Here is a 9,951-nt window from a genome sequence, read left to right as displayed (position 1 = left end):
AGGGACATACTTTACATATTCCCTTGCAACTTTGGCAAGCTATTACATTCTTTCTTACCTGACAGAGCTACCTACCTCACTCATTTTAACTGCTCCATCATAGCATTTCATTTTGTGGATGTGCCATAATTTACGCAACTACACTATCAAAGGGTATTGGGTTGTTTCCCAATTCTCACTATTACAAACAGGGCTGCAAAGTAGATTCTTGTACATAGATCTGTGCAGTTATGTAGGTTTTTAATGTATCTATATGAGAGAAAGTCCTAGAAGTGACGTTGCTGGGTCAAAGGGCATGCATATTTAAAATTTTGGATATAGCTGAATTGCCATTGAGAAAGGCTAACTCCTGTCCAACAGCACGTTCTCCCGGTGCAGTGGGAAAGTCCTGGTGGTCCACGGCCTCGCCAACACGGGGCATCAACCGTCGTTTGAATCTCTGCTTTGTTCTTCATTTTGCGGAGAGATGAATGGCTTGCATTTCTCTTATTTCTTTTTAATATGTAAATAGGTTATTTAGAAAACTCATGGCTTTGCTAAGGTATTTCTGTGGCAGTGGCTATAAAATGTTCCCACCCCATCCAAGTTCAGAGCTTCCTTACTTTCTGGTATAACAAGAAGTCCTAGGCTTATCCTGAAAATTTCCTACCCCAAACGTGTAATCAGCCAATTCCCCAAGGAGCCCTGATTCCTTTAGTGGAAAATGACATTTAGGGACTACAATTGGAGTGCGGGGGTGCTCAGTGCTACTAGGTTGATTTCTTTTTCCCCTAAGGAAAAAATAATTTTCCATCTAGAATTCTATATCCAGCCAAGCTATTCCAGTTACGACAACAAATAATGATATTTTTAGACAGGTGAGAATTGAGAAAATTTACCATCCATTAACCACTCTTAAGAGGGATGTCAGAAAATGAAAGAATCAACCAAGAAAGAGGGAGATGCGGGATGTAGGAAATAGTGGGACCCGTCCAGGATGTCCAGGATGATAGCTGTACATCAGTCCAATTTGAGCAAGAGGATGGGCGGCTTCTGGAAGTAGGTCTCTGTGGAATAGAGGGTAACTGGTGGAGCAGAAAATAGGACTGAGGGGCCGACCTGGTGGCGCAGTGGTTAAGTGCGCATGTTCCGCTTCGCCAGCCCAGGGTTTGCTGGTTCGGATCCCGGGTTTGACATAGCACCGCTTGGCACGCCCTGCTGTGGTAGGCGTCCCACATATAAAGTAGAGGAAGATGGGCACGGATGTTAGCTCAGGGCAAGTCTTCCTCAGTGAAAAGAGGAGGCTTGGTGGCGGATATTAGCTCAGGGCTAATCTTCCTCAAGAAAAAAAAAAATAACTGAGAAGTTGGACATGGATGGGCAGAGCCATGGTGAAAGGCAGGTCAGAATGTAAAAAGGGACCTCAGCTAGGAACAGCCAACATGGACATCTCGGGGCCGTTAAGGCAACTCTTCAGACACGAATTGGGTCCAGGAAGAACCAGGGACTTGCTCCCACCTTGAGACACGGAGTGAATATTGATGCCACTTCCCAGGTCTGATGGCCAAAAGTAGCCACTGAGGGGACTTGAGTAGTTTTTGTTTTGTAATTTTTTAAAAAAAAATTTTGAAGTTATGTCTTCATTTATATCTTTGACTATCCTGCACATACTTATTTAGGTTCTTGCCAAATTGTTCTATAAACTTGATTTCTATCACTCTTTGATTGGTAAATTTGTTGATTGCTTTTCCTCACATTCGATTTCTTCATATTTTGGGAACTCGCTTTGCAGGCAGGCTCATTTTGAGTAGGAGGGGTTTTGTTTGTTTGTCTTTTGGCTGGTGTTTGGGTTTCATTCTCTCCCTCTGTGCAGGAAGTCCAGCAGATGTTGGTTACCTCCATGGTAACCAAGAGATGTGTTAACAGTCCTCTGTTCCGTGACGATACCAGGCGTGCTGCAGAGCTGGGGAATGAGGCAGCAGATGGCTGGGGTGGCCTTTAGTCCCTTTCACCCACCTCCTTAGGTCCCCAGCTCCTTGCAATCCTCCGTCCCCAGCAGCAGTTGGGCCACCTTTGTTCCCAGCTCTGTTTCACCCAGCAAGCCTGTCTTGGGTCCTTTTCTCACCAGGAGCCCTTAAACTGTCCTTTCCCCCCCAGAACTGAGCTCCCAGCACCCCTTGCTCACTTCCAGACCCAGAGCCCATGAGGCCTTTGCTTCTCATCACTCACATTGTTTCTGTTCATTTCTGGCCCATAGAGGTGTTCACTTTGCTTTTTGAGCCTGGCTCTGTCTTTTTAATGATCTGTTTACAAATTTTAACTTTCACTGCTGTGTGATCCAGGCAAGGGAATACGCTGAAGGCAAACTTGCTATCTCGCCCCGATCGATGTCATTTTCATTACTTCCCTGTAAGTTTATTCCCTCTACCCTCTCTAGTTGTCCACTCTCTATCCATTTTCCCCTTCTCTTTCTTTAACAGAACCTCTATATTGTTAGAGGTGCCGATCTACATTTCCCAGCCTCCATTGTAGATAGAAGTGTCCGATTAGCAGTAAGGACAACATCAGTATGTGGGGCTTCCAGGAAGGCTCTTTAAAAGGGGCTGATTCAGCTGCCACGTACACCTTTTTGCCATTTGACACTTCTTTTTCTTATGCCTACAATGCAGATGTGATGGCTGGAGCTCAGCTGCCATCTTGGGGCAATGAAGTCACTTCAGGATGAAAGCCACATGCTGAGATGGCCTGGCAGAAAAAAATAGCAAGAGCCTGGGGACCCCATGAGCAAGATCCAAGGTGGGCTGGGTGGTAGGGACATAGCTAAGGACCTGCCCCAGGAACATCCCAGTTAGGATGACCAGTTGGCCACTTCTGCTGCTGGATTCCAGCTGCTGCTGCCGGAAGTAATTTCTCAACTGGCCCTCTATTCTTGCATCATTCCCTCAAGACTCAAAGTCCCAGATGGAAGCATCTGATTGGCAGAGCCTGGGTCCGGAGCATGTTTCCCAGCTGCTAGGGACTGGAGAATACCCGGCTCCTTTGGCATCTATAGTGGGACCTGGGTGCTGCCTCCCACAACAAAGGATACCTCCCTAGAGAGTCAAAAACTATGGGTAACATTCACTGTGCCCCTGTAGTAGCTGATATATCCGGGAACTCTTTGGCTGGGACTCCCTCTCCCTGACCGGTGAGCTGTAGCTCTTGCTCTTTCACTCCCAGGGTGGATTAGGAAGAGACACAGGGTGGGCTCGGGTCTTGGCAGGCATCCCTGTCTTTCTAGGCTCTCATTCTCCATCGTCCAGGCTCTCTCGTGCAAATCCCGAGGAGGCCCCTTTCTCTGGTCCTGGCTCTCGGCACCCTGGGCTTTATCTCCACCTCATCTTGGCAGTACCCCGTCCCAAACCTGGACCTTTACAACATCCAGTGCACACAGCGTTGGCTGTAGCCTTCCTTCAAGGACTTCCTTTCCAGACGATCAGCCCATTCTTAGAGGGTCTGGGCCAGGTGTCACCCACCTACTTCTGCAGCCTCGGTGCAGGTCAGTTGAGAATCATTCCTGGGACCGGTCATGCCTTCCTGAATCACCATGCCAAGATGCTGATCCTCTTGCCCTGTCCCCTTTAGGGTTTCTTTCCAGGCAGAGATGGCAACATGCAGGACAGTTGACAAAAATGTGGACTTGGTTTATTTCCACCTGTCATGCTCATTCACGGAGCTGGTGGCTGGACATTGCACAGCCTGCAAAAGACGCAGTGTGTCCCTGACTGTGCTTGCCAGCACAGTGCCGGAAGCAGCAAGGGAGAAGATGTACTCTCCGTTCCTCTGTCTGCCAAACTCACACAAGTGCATCGACCTGGCAGAGCCTAACTCGAGTCCAGAACCCCAGCAGCAGAGGAGCCTGCAAAATGCAGCATTTAGCTTTCCAGCCTCAGCACTACAGGAAGGCATGCTAGATGGAAGTGAGCATGGGTATGTGTGCCCACTCACCATATCCTTATCCCCTGCCATCAATAGGGACTCCACAGGAAGCTGATTGTTGACACTGTTTTGAAGAGGACAGTTCAGTGGCATTTAGTACTTTCACAATGTTGTGCAACCATCACCTCTATCTAATTCCAAAACATTGTCACCAACCCAAAAGGAAACCCTGTACCTGTTAAGCGGTCGCTCCCGATTCCCCCTGCTCCCAACCCCTGGGAACCACTAATCTACTTTCTCTCTTGGACTTGCCTAGTCTGGACATTTCATATAAATGGAATCACACAATATGTGACCTTTACGTCTGGCACACTTAGTTATGTCACTTTGCATAATGTTCTCAAAGTGCATCCCTGTTGCAGCATGGATCAGTACTTCCTTTTCGAGACTGAATAATATTCCATCGTGTGTATATATCACCATTTATTGATCCATTCATCCTTTGATGTGGACTGTTTCTGCCCATTGATTACTGTGAGTAGTACTACCATGGACATTCATGTACAATTATTTGTTTGAGTCCCTGTTTCCAGTCTTTTTGGGTGTGTGTCTAGGAGTGGAATGGCTTGGTTATATGGTAATTCTGTTTAACTGGTTACGAACCACCAAACTGTGTTCCAACACAGCTGCGCCATTTTATATTCCCACCAGCAGTGTATGCGGGTTCCAATTACTCACCATTGGAGAAGTCCTTGCCAACGCTCATTATTTTCCTTTTTTTAAAAAAAAAATTATAGCCATCCTGGTGGGCGTGTGCAGACTCTTAATAAGCACTGATAACCAGGGCCTAGGCATAAGAAGTTTATGTCCACAAACCAGAATGGATGAGGAAAATGTGACACGGTCATCACTTAGCCAGGATTCTTCCAACACATTTCTCTGTGAGACTACATCGTATGCCAGTGATCTGAAGGAGAAAATTATTACCTAAGACCTACCTCTGCCTCATTTCCAGTGTGACAAGGAAGAAAATGGTACACATTTTGGATGGAATGCCCAGTAAACTAAGAAGTTTGCAACTAAAAGGGCAATAAAGATTGGATTTTTCCCTCCCTCGTTCTGAATGGGCAGGACCTTGCCCTTAGCAAGGGCTGGAGCCCACCGTTTAGACCAGAGGTTTAAGCATTTTCCAGGCCAGGAGGGCTCCCCTGGGGCTTGTCAACTTGTGTGATTTGAATTAGTTCTCTAACGTAGGAAGCCATTTGCTTTGGGCACGCCGACCGACTTCTCAGAGTGCCACACAGAACCTCGTCCTCCCAACGCGGCTTCTTATGTTCAAATCTCATTTAACTATGACCGAGAGCAAATCCTCACAGGCTCAAGCAGTCCCATGAGAATCGATAACAAAATCTGCTGGGGCAAAGAGAAAACTGTGAGGCTAGGATGTCCCTTACTTTGAGATTGTGAGGACTAAGAATGAGAAAAGCCTGTGGTTTCCATGGCTGACTTTGGCTTTATAAGCAGAGTCTCCCAAGGACAAAGACTAAGTGTATCAGTTAGCTAGAGCTGCGTAACAAAGTCCTACATGCTGGGCAGCTTAAAACAAGAGGAATCTTTTGTCACAGGGTTCAGAGGCTACAAGTCCCAAATCAAGGCATTGGGAGAATTCTTCCTGGCCTCTTCCAGCTCCTGGTGTGTGCTGTCAGTTCTCGGCATTCCTAGACTTACAGGTGCATCACTCCAACCTCTGCTTTGTGGGTGCATGGCCGTCTTCTCCCTGTGTGTCTCTGTCTTCACATGGCATTGTTCTCCTTGTATGTTTCTCTCCTCTTCTTATAAGGACAACGCTTACACTGGATTAAAGGCACACCCTACTCCAGTATGACCTCACCTTAACTAATTAGATCTGCAATGGCCTTATTTCCAAATAAGGTCACATTCTGAGATACTAGGGGTTGGGATATTGATATATCTTTTTCGGGGGACATAATTCAAGCCATAACACAAGGGAAAGTGGCAAATGGGGCCAAAGGACAGATAGAAACAAACACAGTCCTGATGTGGCTGTTTGGGCCCCTAGATCTGGCTGTGTCTGAAGCTGGTGAGATGCGTCCTGGACTTTTTAGTTTCTTAAAGACAATAGTTTCTCTTTTTTAACTCAAGCTAATTTGAGTTGGATTTCCATACCTGCGGCAGAAACAGTCCTAAATGGCAAAGCCTCCTTCACGTCTCACCTTGAACGTCCGTTTCTCAGGCAGGTCTCCTCTGCTCCCCTCGTGTACCTTACATTTCCCTGTCCTACACTCTCAGAGCACGGCATGGGTTCTGACTTTCACAGTCCTTATCACAGATCACATTATTGTTTGTCTTACTGGTTTAAGGACCGTCTCCTCCATAGACAGTACGATCCGACAAGGCAGGGACAGTCCGTTTTATTCTCTGCCCTCTGACCAGCACAGCGCCTGGTGAAGTCTGAATAATCAACGTGCCTGAATGGATGAATCACTGAATCGTCAAAGGTGACATCTAGACCTAGGGACACTAGGATTGGGGTGGCTCCAGCTAGTCACAGTTCTCTACTGAGTTGGGGAGCCTCTCAGCCCATCTTAATCTGAGCCTATAACCCCCCCAGTTCACCAAAAGAAGCAAAGATAGACTACCGTTTTAGAAACTGCTATGATAAAAGGCAAGATAAAAGAGTGACATGGACATTAGAACACCACTAATACAAATGTCCTTATCTTTTTGAAAAATTCATAATGCACATCATAAAAATCCAAACATAATTAGTAGTTTTTAGTTTAGAGTGAAAAAAAAAAGGTTGATTCTTTCTCTCGTACCTATTTCAGAGTCCCACCTGCTCACCATTCCCTTCCTGAAAGGCACCTGCTCTTATTAATCTCTTGTGTGCCCCACAGAAACTAGATGCCTATGCAAACACACACACACACATATATGTATTTGGGATATATATATATCCCTACCTTCTTTTTAAATGAATGGGGGAATACTAAACACAATGCTTTTATCCTCTTAACCATATATCCTGAAGTTAGTTCCATATTAGCACAATCAGATCTACCGCCTCCTTTTAATGCTACATAGTTGCACTGTAAGAATGTTGCATTTATTCACTCGGCTCCCCTTTAACAGACATTTTGGATGCTTCTCGTCTTCTGTTACCACAGCCAACGCTGGAAGGCATATGCGCCCTTTGCACACACTGTTAATACGACTGGTAGGATAAATTCCTACAAGGAGGATTGCTGTGTCAAAGGGTGCAATTCATTCTGAGTTTTGCCAAAGTAACTACAATGAAGTACGCCCTCACCAACAACATACAGACTCCTGTTTCCCCCTGCCCCCCAGCCCCTGCCAACACTACGACCTCTTGACCTTTGGTAACCTGATGGGTAAAACAGAATGGAATTGTTTTAACTAAAAATTTAACAATAACCCGCATAGAGAAAACATTATAATGAACAACCATGAGCCTTTTATTCAGATCCAGACTTAACGTTTTTCTATATTGCCTCAGAATTTTAATTTTGCTAGAAATAAATGTTACAAGTGCAATGGAGCTCATCTATGAATCTCTCTCTAATTGCATTCTCTTCCTTTCCTCCATGGAAGTGATTCTTACCATTAATTTTCTGTTCATCACGCCCACGAACGTTTTCAGAGTTATACTACATAGCTATGTCTCTAAAACAGTATTTTTGCTTGCTTTAAAACTATATATATTAGACATTAAGTTCTATGTACATATAACTGTATTTAAATTGCATATATCACTATACATAATATATGTGTATATATTACTATATACACATATATTACTATGTATAATATATACTAATTATATATTACAGTTATATATAACTATTTAAACTGTGTCTATTATTCATCAAATTCATATATTTCAATGGACACAGAAAAAACATTAGATAAAGTTCAACAAATTAGAACTAGAAGGAGAGATTCTTAACCCTGTAAGGGTCATATAACAAAAATCTATACAAACATCATACGGAATGGAAAAACATTAGATGGATTTCCTTTAAAGCTGGAAACAAATGTGTCCACCATCCTGCTACTGTTTAATACGGTGCTGGAGTTTCCATGTCAGGAAAGAGGCTGTGTAGGAATTACAACGGAAGAAATAAAAATGTCATCATTCCCAGTTAACGTGATCCAGATAAACACAAGAATCCATTGCTAAAATATTAGAACTTATAGAAGTGTTCATACCAGCTCAACCCACAAATATCAACAGTGTTTCTCTAACCAGCAATCCTAATAAATGGATATTTCATGCTCTTGGAAGGGATGACAATGTTATAAGGATGGCAAATCTCCCCAAATTAATCCATGCATTTGATGCAATTTCAATACAAATTTCAGTTGAGCTTTTTGAGCCTTGATAAATTTCCCTGGAAGAAGATGCGTAAAGAGGGAGTAAGTTACCCTACCAATGGGAGGACGCTCAGGTTGTTCAGTAGGGAGGATGGGTGGTAAGACTGGATCCCTACTTAACATCATAGAAAGAAGTGGATGCCAGGGATTTTAAAGACCTAAAAATAAAGGCAAAACCATAACAAGAGCAGAGGAAAATGCAGGTGATATCTCTGTGACCTCGGGGTAGGAAAGGACTCAAGAAAACTCCAATACTGGCCATGAGGCAAATAACTGATGAACTTGATTCCTTCAAAATTGGTAACTTTTGCACTGTGAAGGACTCCAGAGATAATAAGTAGATATCATAGGGGAAAAATATTTGCAATGTCTAAAGTCAACAAGGGATTATCATCTAAAATACTCAAGGAACTCCTATAAATAAAAGAGATAGCAGTCTAATGGGAAAATGGGGATTTTTAATTTGTCCTGTTAGAACCTATTTTATTTTCTGAATTGGTAGATGAACACATTTCACAAATATGGAAAATTCTTAGTCAATAACTTTACAAATATTTCCTTTCCATCATTCTATTTTCTTCTTCTGAGTTCCTATTTGTCTACTGGACCAAACCTGTATTTTGAGCCACACCTCCCTCAAGGTACCAAAATTAGCCCAAAATAGATCATAGACCCAAAAGTAAGAACTGAAACCATGAAGCTTCTGAGAAAACACTGAAAATTTTCTGAATGTTTGGTTAGGCAAAGACTCCTTAGACACAACAAGATCCATAAAAGAAAAGAAATGGTAAATTGGAATTCATTAAAACCAAGAACTTCTGCTCTTTGAAAGAAATTGTTAGGAGAATGAAAGGACTAGGAGAAAATACTTACAAATCACATATCTGACAAAGAAGTTATACCCAGAATATATAAAAAATTCTAACGTTCAATAACAAGAAAACAAAGAACTTCAATTTTAAAATTGGACAAAAGATTTGGACACTTCACTAAAGTAGATCTATGGGCAGCAATTAGGCAAATGAAGAGGGGCTCAGCATCATTAGTCATTAGGGAAATACAAACGAAAATCACTACGAACCTATCAGAATGGCTATAACTAAATAAACTGAGCACACCAGGTGTTGACCATACCAAGCACGTGGAGCTACTGAAACTGTCATACTTTGCTATGGAAGTGTAAAATGATCAGCCAGTTTGGGAGTTTGGCTCAACATACTTAAAATGTTAAATATATATATCTACCATATGACTCAGCTTTTCAACTCTTACATACTTACCCAAGAGAAATGAACTGGAACCTGCCCAAATGTCCATCAATACATGAACGGGTAAACAAATAATGGTTTGTGCATACAACAGAATACTACTTAGCAATGAAAATGAATATAGTATTGATACAACAACGCTAATGAACCTCAAAACAATTACGTTGTTTCAAAGAAGCCATTCAAAAAGGTGTGTGATTCCATTTACGTAAAATTCTAGAAAATGCAAACTCATCTATGGTGACAGCAGATGAGTGATTGCCTAGGAATTGGTTGGGGGCATCGAGGAGTGGAAGGTAGGGATTATGAAGGAGCACGAAGAAACTTGTTGGAGTATGATCTGTTCATTATCTTGATTGTGGTGATGTTT

Source organism: Equus asinus, chromosome 14 (assembly GCF_041296235.1).
Source record: "Equus asinus isolate D_3611 breed Donkey chromosome 14, EquAss-T2T_v2, whole genome shotgun sequence".
Lineage (NCBI taxonomy): Eukaryota > Metazoa > Chordata > Mammalia > Perissodactyla > Equidae > Equus > Equus asinus.
The sequence above is the reverse complement of the archived record's forward strand: the minus strand, read 5'-3'. Positions refer to the sequence as shown.